The sequence below is a fragment of the Micropterus salmoides genome, unplaced genomic scaffold, assembly GCF_014851395.1.
Source record: "Micropterus salmoides isolate LMB-PRFRI ecotype aquatic unplaced genomic scaffold, ASM1485139v1 Ms_hic_scaffold_12, whole genome shotgun sequence".
Classification (NCBI taxonomy): domain Eukaryota; kingdom Metazoa; phylum Chordata; class Actinopteri; order Centrarchiformes; family Centrarchidae; genus Micropterus; species Micropterus salmoides.
In genome coordinates, this window is record NW_024040263.1 from 7,395,983 (window position 1) to 7,406,333 (window position 10,351).

Sequence of the window (10,351 nt, forward strand, 5' to 3'; positions counted from 1 at the left end):
TCTTTGAACAGGGCATACTTTTAGAAAAAAAAATGAGTATGTGTACCCAGTGTGGAACAAAGAAGAAACAGACATCAGAACATGGCTGGCAAGTGACCCTAGAGGGCACAGACATGTGCCCACTAATGAGAACAATAGGTCTAAGTTGAGCAGAATGAAGTATATGGTGCATGGATCTCAAAACCTAAATTCCCCCTATGTGGACACAGGATTTTAGGAGGCTAAGTTTAGTTGACGCTAAATAAGGCTTAAGCAGTCTAGTTAAAAAATTAAATGGATATTCAGGGCTACCTTGTGATTGACAGGTCGCTACCATGGTGAGCTGTCAATCAGGATAGAGGCCACTTGTGTCCGCTGCTCTGTGTAAAGTTTTTTATTAAATGGCTGTCAGCAGGAGAGAGAGGATGTCATGTTTGATTCTGTTAGTATGTTTTGTTTTAAAAGTAAATTATTTTGTTAAACTTTTTATTTTTTATCATTTTAACTGTGATTACATTTTAGTTTAGTTTTTTTATATCCAGGATGTATTTAATAATACATGTTATTATAATACATACATTAATACATGTTAATAGTATAACATAACTTGTAAGTCTTTGGTTTTGTTGTAACACTGGTAAATAACTTGGAATGAGGGCCAGTAAAAATTGTATTCGGGCCAGTAAGTTTCAAACCAACTGGCCCAGTGGGGCCCGATATTGTTGTTAGGTCATTGTATAGGTTTATTGTTTGAAGGAAGTATCCCACTGCTGCAGCTCAGCAAGTAAACACACAAAGACTAACTTCTAAAAATATTTAGGATATGTTTTGTGGCTTGTTTAAGTCAGACTGCTGAAGTCTCATAACTGTTTCTAATGAACTTTGTCCTCATTCTCTTACAGTTGAGTCAGATTAAGAAAGTTATAGAGTCAGTATAGACAGAAGGAATCAGAAGGAACAGCCACCAGTAACTCCTAAAATTTTGGCATGTGAGTATTGTATCAAGACAGGCTTGGAAAAAATAAAAAATATGTTTTTAAGTGTGTCGGGGGCACCGATGAGCACACAGTGCTAGCTTTCTTTTATATTTATCCTCATAATTGGAGTGTTTGCATGAAGATGAACCAGACATTGCTGACACTCCTCACTGTGGTCACTGACACTGACGTTCCTGGTGCAGTCCGCTTCAGCCAAAGTGAAACGTGGCTGTGGATGGAATTGTCTGTTTCTGTGGGGTTGGTGATGGAACAGTGGATAAGACACATGCCTTTGGTGTGAGAGACCAGGTTTAATTCCCCATTTTGACACGTCCACCAGTGTGTCCCTGAGCATAACACTTATGTAGCTATATATAGCTATTGTAAGTAGCTTTGAATAAAAGTGTCAGCTAAATGTAAATGTTAATGTAACTCATGTACAAACTCCTGAAAGCACTTCTGAACTGGCCGTTCAGGCCAGCTATGACGAGGTCTACGAGATGAGGTACGCACGCACTCACACACGCACTGACGGGTAACATCACTGTGGCGGCTGATATCACTTCCTCCTCCTACAGGTTCAGCGACCTGTTCGCCCTGGCGGAGGAGTACAAGGACTCCCAGACCAAGCCTCCCAAGTCCCGCCGTAAGGCTTCAGCCTCCTTGCCTCGCTTCCGCCCACCAACAACGAGGAGGAGCCTCCAGCAGCGCCTCAGTACGTAGCCCCACCTCCACCTGCTCCTCTGTGTGAGGACAACCTAAATCTGCGTCTTGTTCTTTGATTGGTCTGTTTCAAAACCACACGGATTTTTGATATTTAATGTGTTGATTTGTGAAACCAGGAAGCAGCTTTGTGTCTTCACCAAGCAGGAACATCAGGTTTGAAAAGTGAAGCCTCAAACCTGCATTCTCTCTAACAGCCGGCACTGGGGCGACTCCACAGGATCGTATATGGTCTCTGTCGCTAGTTTCAAGGGTTCTTCAACACAGCATGATGATCATTTAGAAAATTATGGTCCCATTTAGAGGAAAATAGACCAGAAAGCTTTATGGCTGGGCTACCTTGTGATTGACAAGTCGCTATGTTTGTTTGTGTTCTAAGTCTTAAATAATTTTAAACGGGTATTTATTTTCCAACATCCATGTAACTCTACCTCTAATGCTCATTGAAATGGCCCTGCTGGGCTCAAGAATGTTTTTTTGTTGTTTTTTTTTCCTCCTGTGGTGTTGTAGTTCTTTCTGTCGCTAGTCCAAATCAGTCCAAATATAATTTGCAGTATTACGACTACAAAGACAGACAGGTAGCTTTCGTGTTATTGCCGCAAGTCTCTTTGGGATTGTACCACGGATATAAAACGGATTTATTCTTCAGTTATGGGGAAGTGCAGCCATATCGGTTCTTGGATGGAAAAACAGACTCTGTCTTAGGGCTTAAAACAGAGTGGAAAATCATTAATGATTTTCAGTAAACAGTAACACTCAACGCATAACATTAGTCCTTTTAAGCTAATGAGAAGATTATTCTTTTGGATGTTGATGTACAAATGAAATGCTTGTAATAACAGAAGGGAGGTGGTTCTCATGTTGCCTATTTATGTTAATTTCTACAAATGTATAAAGCAGTAAATTTAGACACAAAAGGCAAACATGAATAATCCTATTTGTAATGATTCTGAGGTCATGTGTTTTCCTGCTATTATAAGGTGGTGAGGCTCAAAACAGCTTGGTGCTGCACAATAAATGTAAAATCATTGTGGAGAGCATCGAAACTAACCAAATGAATTTCCCAGATCTAATGGTTATAATTCAACCCCAGTAGACGTATTTAGCAAGTTTAGCTTTTGGGGTGTAGTTTATTATTGTCTCCCTGTCTGCTCCCCTGAGTTTATCCATCAGCAGTAGGTTAAGTTTTATAAAGTCGCCAAAAAGACACAGAACTCTTTTTTTTGTCTTTTTTTCCCCTGGATTTTTCTACAGTGATCCCTTTTTTTCACGTCAGCAGCTCCACCGCATGCCAGCTTGTTAATTACGTAGCTTATCAATGTCATCGTTCATCCCGGTGTTTCATTGTTGACATTGTCCAATGCCAATTTTGTGGACATCACTCAACCCTAATTTGAATACATTGATTTATTCTGCCAGTAATTTTGTGACTGCATTTCCTTTTGTGCGTCTCTTTTTTTAAGTCGTGATATAGGTTTTAAATTTCATTCATAATGGTCTTAAATTTGACCAGGTGAAACCTTGATATTGTTCTATTACCTCATCTACCTGACTTAATACAATGCATAGTGTGGAACTTCTTATTTTAAACAATCTTTATTAGCTATCTTTATTTGCTTCCATAAAACTACACATTTAAAGCTCCCTTTTATATTATTTAAGTAAAAGTGCTGCTGATGGAATAAAATTATGTATAGTCGCTTTTTCCACAAAACACAGTAAAGTAAATAGTAAAAGGAAATTTTAATTAGCTCAAGATTCAAGTTATTATCACTTAACACCAAAATATCTCATTAAGAATATGGAAATGGAGAATGTTCAACATTATTGTAAAAAGAATAAAAACAAATTGATTATCAAAATTGTTGCTGGTTAATTATCTGATCAAGCAGTCAATTACTTAGTCTATTCAGTGTAATGCAAGATGTGCCTTATTTTGTCAGTTAAATGTAGAAATGACGAATGTTGAAGGTTTTGATACTAATAAAGGGAACTTGAATTGTAATGGAGTTGTATTCGTATTTTTCAGGACTACTATGAACTATAGAAAATGGGCATTTTGTAAATTTCAAGTTGACTAGTAGTTGTTTTGTTGAATGAGTTTCCATTAGTATTTGAGTCTAGCACAATAGATTTTTTTGAGTAGATTTCCCTCAGAGTATAAGTTGTGCACAGTTACATTTATTGAGTAAAAAATTAGTGGAATTTAATTTTAATAAGCATCAGTGAATCAATGTAATTTAGTATGGAGAAATTAAAAGTTTTTTAAAAAAGTATTATATTTAAGTTACCCCTTCTATAAAAGTTTTAGGAAATCGGTTTCCACAAATATTTTGAACATTCTTAACCTATTTGGGTTTACAGTGTAGGAGTGTAGGTTAAATAGGGGTTTCTAGTTTTGAAAATGTATTTTAAAGGCTCATTTAGAGATGTACTCGACTTGCATAAAATTCTCAAGAATGCAGGAATAAAGGTCTCTAAAGACCCAGAGCACCCAACAAATGCTTTGTCTGGAGACTGGGCTGACCAGGGATAAACTCCACTTTTTTGCCTCTGTCCGTGACCTTCCTTTACCTTAAAAACTTGTGTCCTGAGCTGTGTATGTGTCTCTGCTATGTGTCCATAATCTATTTAAAAGTTGTCACACAGAGATGAGCATCTTGCATTATTTTAAGAGGAGAGAGGTCACAGGAGTAGGAGTAGAAAAAACTGAGGAGGACGAGCTTGTAAGTTGTAGTCCAATGGCATGTCATCAGAGTTTGCACTGAAGACAGTTCTCTGTTCACAAACATTTGTTGCAGGGAGAGTCAGGGCCAAGTAAAACACAGGTAATATCACAGACAGCTCACAAGTGTAACATTAGGATGACTAAATACATTTGTACTGTGGCTAGCTACAGCTGCTCCATGGTTTTAAGGTAGGTAATCAGTGGAGTTTTGTTCTAGTTATATTATACTCCATCTCTCTGACTGCACCCGAGTCTTCTAATATCCCCATCTCAGTCTATTCTCAATCTTCTCTCACTGCAAATACCCTCTTTCAGCCACACTAATAAGTACATTCTATTTTCAAAAGTCATTAGAAATGATCATTTAAGTGCTTTATTTAAAAAAAAATTCAGACCTTTAGTGGAAGATTCAAGCAGTTACAGTTACTTACTTGTGTGATAAAATATCCAAGAAAAACTGTTTGTGAGAAAATATTATACAAGTGTGCAACTCATGAATTCACATACTGATTTGCAGATGTGCAATTTTTTTACATGACTTCACATTTTTGATTCAGGTTTGTGAATGTGTATATGTTTACTGCAGCAACTGTAGAAAAAATTGCGTGAGTTATTTATGATTCGTAAAATAGGATTTTTTTCTGACTTCAAATTGATACACATTTGTGATTATTTTCTACAACTACAAATTCCACTGTCACAGGTGCTCAATTGTTTTGGTCCAGTAATATTCCCTAAAACATTTGCAAAGCTTCTCATTGAACCTTAATTGTTTTTACATCAACCTACTTTTAAAGCATAGAAAGGCCACTCAAATCACACACATTTTGGCCAACTGCAGTGAGCAGTGGTAGCTATTCCCATACTCATAGTTTGTAAATGCCTCTTTTTATGTGTGTGCAGGTACAACACAAGTTACAACCAACACAGAGACTCCTCAACATTGCTCTGCAGTCCAAATGCCACACATAAAACTACAACTTCATGTCAAAACCTGTTTTGGATACATCACATTTCAAGTGTTCAATGAATGGGCTAAATAAACATTCTGATCTAATTGGGAATGACATTTTTGTTTGTTTTGGAAATTTGTGCTATATACCACAATTCAACACTATGTTTTCCATTATAGTTGTGCTAGTGAGTTATTGTCTTGGTGTCTGATGTCAGCAATGTTTTTGAGATGCAAAGCAAATTGAGTTAGAGGGTTTTTATTAGGAGATGTGTTGCTGAATAAAGCTTTACGCTTGACAGACTTATGGTCAGCTTTGTAAAGGTGCTGCCAGAGCTTTATGGTTCTTATTTTGGAGAGTAAGAGAAAGATTTCCACTTCTTGCTTGGAGCATTGCTATTTACACCGAGGTCTAATTTTCAGAGCCACCCTACATCTCATCACAAAAGGAGAGCTCACAAGATATAGGATTCAGTGGGTCTAGATTTGTTGACATTTACCTCAAAAATTCTGGCTAAATGTTTGCCCCATTTATCAATGTTTACATGATAGATAGCCACACATACTTCACTGCCACACAGCTGTATGGACAGCAGGATGAATCTAGTAAACTGGTTTAACCCATTAAATGCAACTACAATGTTGTGATCTATAAATGCTAAAAGCTAAAAATGTTCTATACCTTTACATGAAAAGTATTTTATTTTAGTTGTTTTACTCAGACATAAAAGCAGCTCAAGGTAAAGTCCACAAATAGTATGCCAATTTAGTATGACTAGTGAGTATGTACACAGTACTATTGGATTTCATCTAGTTAACTTGAATCCTTAAAGTCCATTAATGTATTATTGCTCATCAATAACGTTGGGGGACTTTAAGTCTGTAATATTGGTCACACTCCAAACACACTGGATTCTACACTTCTCATAATGCAACGCAATAGTGTATTTCGTTAGACCCTCCTTAACTCATAAACTCCTATGTCTTTTAAACTCTGTCTTTTTCCATTTGTTTGTCTATTGCTGCGTCCCATTTACCTTGGAAGTCAGAAGTCGATGCTGGGAATGACATCACACCTTAATTGACAGCATTCCAGCACAACAGATTTCAGAAAACCAAGATGGACGCCTCTAGTCATTGCTAGCAATACCAGTTGATAACAATGCATTATGCGGCATTTTACACATAGAAACTCTGTAGCAACATCTCCACAGATATATGTTGGACAGTACTGTGTTTACGACTGATTTAATGAGACGCAACTAAAACAGCAGTGCGATAAACATTATATTACTGCAACTTTCACTACTGTTGATGCTCAAGCAGTCATCTTGAATTTTGAGGTCAGGGTTGGTGAGGTTCTCGCTGCTTTCTGAGTTGGAAATCTGACTTAAGGGGGCGTTCCAGCTGAAATTTCTAAACTCAGAAATTCCAACTTCTCATGTCAAATGGAATGCAGCATATGTCTGTGTGTAGTGCTTGTGGTGAGAGCGGCTTCACTCTGGGCACCTGGTTTCCTGTGACTCGTTGCCAGGTTGTTCCCAACCATGTGTGGTAGAGTACCTTCGTCCATTTTAGTCTCCAGTGTTTTTCCTGAGCTTGTTTTTGCGACTCTCTTTTGTGCCTAGTAGTAATTCATGTTGTTTTGTCCTGTGTCCCAGGACTCCTGTGCTTCCACCTGTTTCCTCTACAGTCATTACCAGCCATCTCAGCCATCTCCACCCTGTACCACGCCATCTCAAGCATGCCTGCCTCTTGCCACCACCAACAACTTCATCCGATTGTTTGTTAATGAAGACTGTTAACTTTTACCTCGCTTGCTGTGTTCTGTGTCTGCTCTTGGGTCTGTCTACATGAAATATAACGGCTCCTGTGACATCACCAGCAAGCATTTTCCCCCTATACCAGAATGATAATGGGTTCAGCTGTATAATGGCTATGCGAGACTAAGTGTATCCAAACCGTAGCAATTGAGGTAGTAATGCAAGCTATATATGATCCATAATTGTGAGTGTATTAGTTTTTAAACAAATAACTAAAAGCATGATCAGTAATACAGTAGAGATTCAAATTTTTTGTAAAATCGGTGGAGTTGGCCTTATTCAGAATTGTTTCGATCTCTAATTTGAATATTGAATTGATTTTTTTCAACTGCACAATATGACTGTTTCTCAGTGGTGCAGTGGGCTGCAGCATGGAGGTGATAGTTTGAGTAAACACTGAGCTTTGGATTGATTGTATAGTCAGTGCTGTATGATTTACAAAGTCAGCTTCATATTACCATTGTACAGTAACTCCCTCAGGGCAGTACAGAGCCAGTGCGTTCTTATACCTCAATATACTGTACATTTACAGCCATACAAACAGAGTAAATATCAGCCAATATAACAAATTAATATAGCAGTTATCAATAAGTAGTGTTACTGTAAATGGAGTTGACATTTCATGTGTATGGGATGCATTTTTGACACTATAGGTGCAACTTTTCTCCTCAGGTACTTTTGTGCTGAATGATAATCAAGACTCTGAATTTTGGAGGTGTCACAGTGCGAATAATAATTGTGATTTCTTGCAAAAAGCTTTTGGTACAAGACTCATTTAGAAAGTGTCAGGCAATGTCAAGAAAAAAATGGCTGTGACACTGGATCCTACAAAAAAACAATTCAAGAAATGAGAACAATTATTTGCTGGGAAGGTAAGAATTGTCTCTCTTCCTCTTGATTAGTCTCAGAAATTATACAGTATGGTTCATTATCTATGATGTGGTCTCTATATAAGAGTAGACAGATGCAGACTGTGGCATGTTCAAAACACACAAAGTGAGATTCCTAAGGATAATAGCTCATTGTTAGGAAACTTAAATTAGAGTTGAAGATGCACATTGGGTTTTAGGGTATTTCTAACATTATATGATAAGAATATACATGAGATATTGTTATTCCATGGTTGTGCACCGTGCGGAAGCACATTTGTCATTCCTTTTAGTTATTTTTTCACTTTTTCACCCCTACTGTCAATTGCAAAGACAGTAATACGAATTTAATTTCATTGAATGACAATAAATGTACCTTGAACCTTGTGTACAAGAATATCCTGTATTGTATGTAATGTATCCCAAAGGCATATAGCACTTTGAAATACAGCATAATGCATGTTAAATGCACAATGACATCAAGACAGAGATGTATGACTGATTACATCTGCATATATGGTGCTGTGCTTATAATAGACCATCTATTCCCCTCTGAGCCAAAGGAGATGAGGCAATAGTCAACAACGGCGACATCACTCCAGAAATGAAAAGTTTTGCTCCAACAGAAGTGTGGGTGAATGTGGGAGATAGTAAAAGCTCCTCTGGTATCCAAAGTATGACTTGGGTTCACGGGAAGCTCATTAACACTGCAAATCCCCTTGATCTTTTCCAATTAACTGTCCCAGTCAGGACGATGTGAGACACGCAATTAACAAAGGCCAGTGGCTGACTCACCCCTCATCCCCTGTTTCATTACTGGCAAGCCTTGGATCTGAGTCAAATTCAACAACTGACATATGTGCTTTAACAATCTGAGGGCTGTGAGTTTGATGCATAGCAGGTCTTTTTTCTCTGTACTGTAATTATGGAGATGGCCTCCTGTTATTGGGAGACTCAGCTCAAGGTCTCACTCACACGGCAAGGGGTAACATGTAAGAGTAAAAAATTAAACAGGGAATGATCAGAGATGTGTGTGACACTTATAACACAGACTTTGGATCTATATACTGCTCAACACGGTTGTAGCTTGTTGGTGTTTGATCTAACTGAGTAATTACTTCTCCAGATTGACCATTATTTCTTACATGAAATTTCTGATTATCAGATATGTCTGTCCATTAAATAGCCAGTGGGGTGTCTGTCAGTGATTTTAAAGTTTGAAGAAGTTTGTACTTGTATGCCTAGTGTCAGTTGTTTTTTAAAACAAAGAATTAAACCTGCAGAATTGACTTTTCGACGTACTGGTGAGTACCAGCCCACTTCAAGCACTGACTTTACTCTAATTAAGAATATACACACAGTGACACACACAGACACACACTTCTTTTTTTTGCTACACCTAAGGATGTACAAAGATGTTCTTTAATTAGGTACATTATTATTAGTAGTAGTATTTACTAAGTATAATGTTAAATAAGTTGATTCAACAAATACATTTACATACACATACTATACATGCGCACGAGTCATTGGACGTTGTCTGTTACAGTGAGAGAGAAACATTGTTCTTTTATATCACTACTGTTTTTAAAGCACACCATGTGGTGTGGCATCTATTTTTGCTTCTTTTGTCTTATTGATGGGCTACAACCTAGATATTCGGGTAGGTTGTAACAAGGGAACACAATACAAAACTGCGTTCTATAATAACAGAATTAGCAGTGCCACTGACTCAAGGAAATTATTTTCCACTTTTAAAGCGCTACTAAATACTCCTCCACCTCCACCACCCACAAACTTGTCTGCTGATACCTTTGCTGCCTTCTTCACAGGCAAAGTGGCGGCTATAACTAGCCAATTCTCTAAAACACTCAAACTCAACCATTGTAGCAGTCCTACTACATCTTTTCCTCTGCCCTCCCAGGTCAATGGTTCTTCACTCCTCTCGTTTACTCCTGTCACAGAGAGTGAAGTATCAGAACTCCTGACCCATAGCTGTCCCACTACATGCCCACTGGACCCTATTCCTACGAACCTCCTCTAAGCCATATCTCCTACCATGATCCCCTCAATCACTCATGTGATAAACACTTCTCTGACTTCAGGAACCTTCCAGACCACTTTCAAAAGGGCTCGGGTCACACCCTTGCTCAAAAAGCCCTCACTTGACCCAACTCAAGTTGAGAAATATCAGCCAGTGTCTCTTCTACCATTTTTATCCAAAACTATCGAACGGGCAGTATTCAGACAGGTCTCAGAATTCCTCTCACGGAATGACCTCCTAGATCCATATCAGTCTG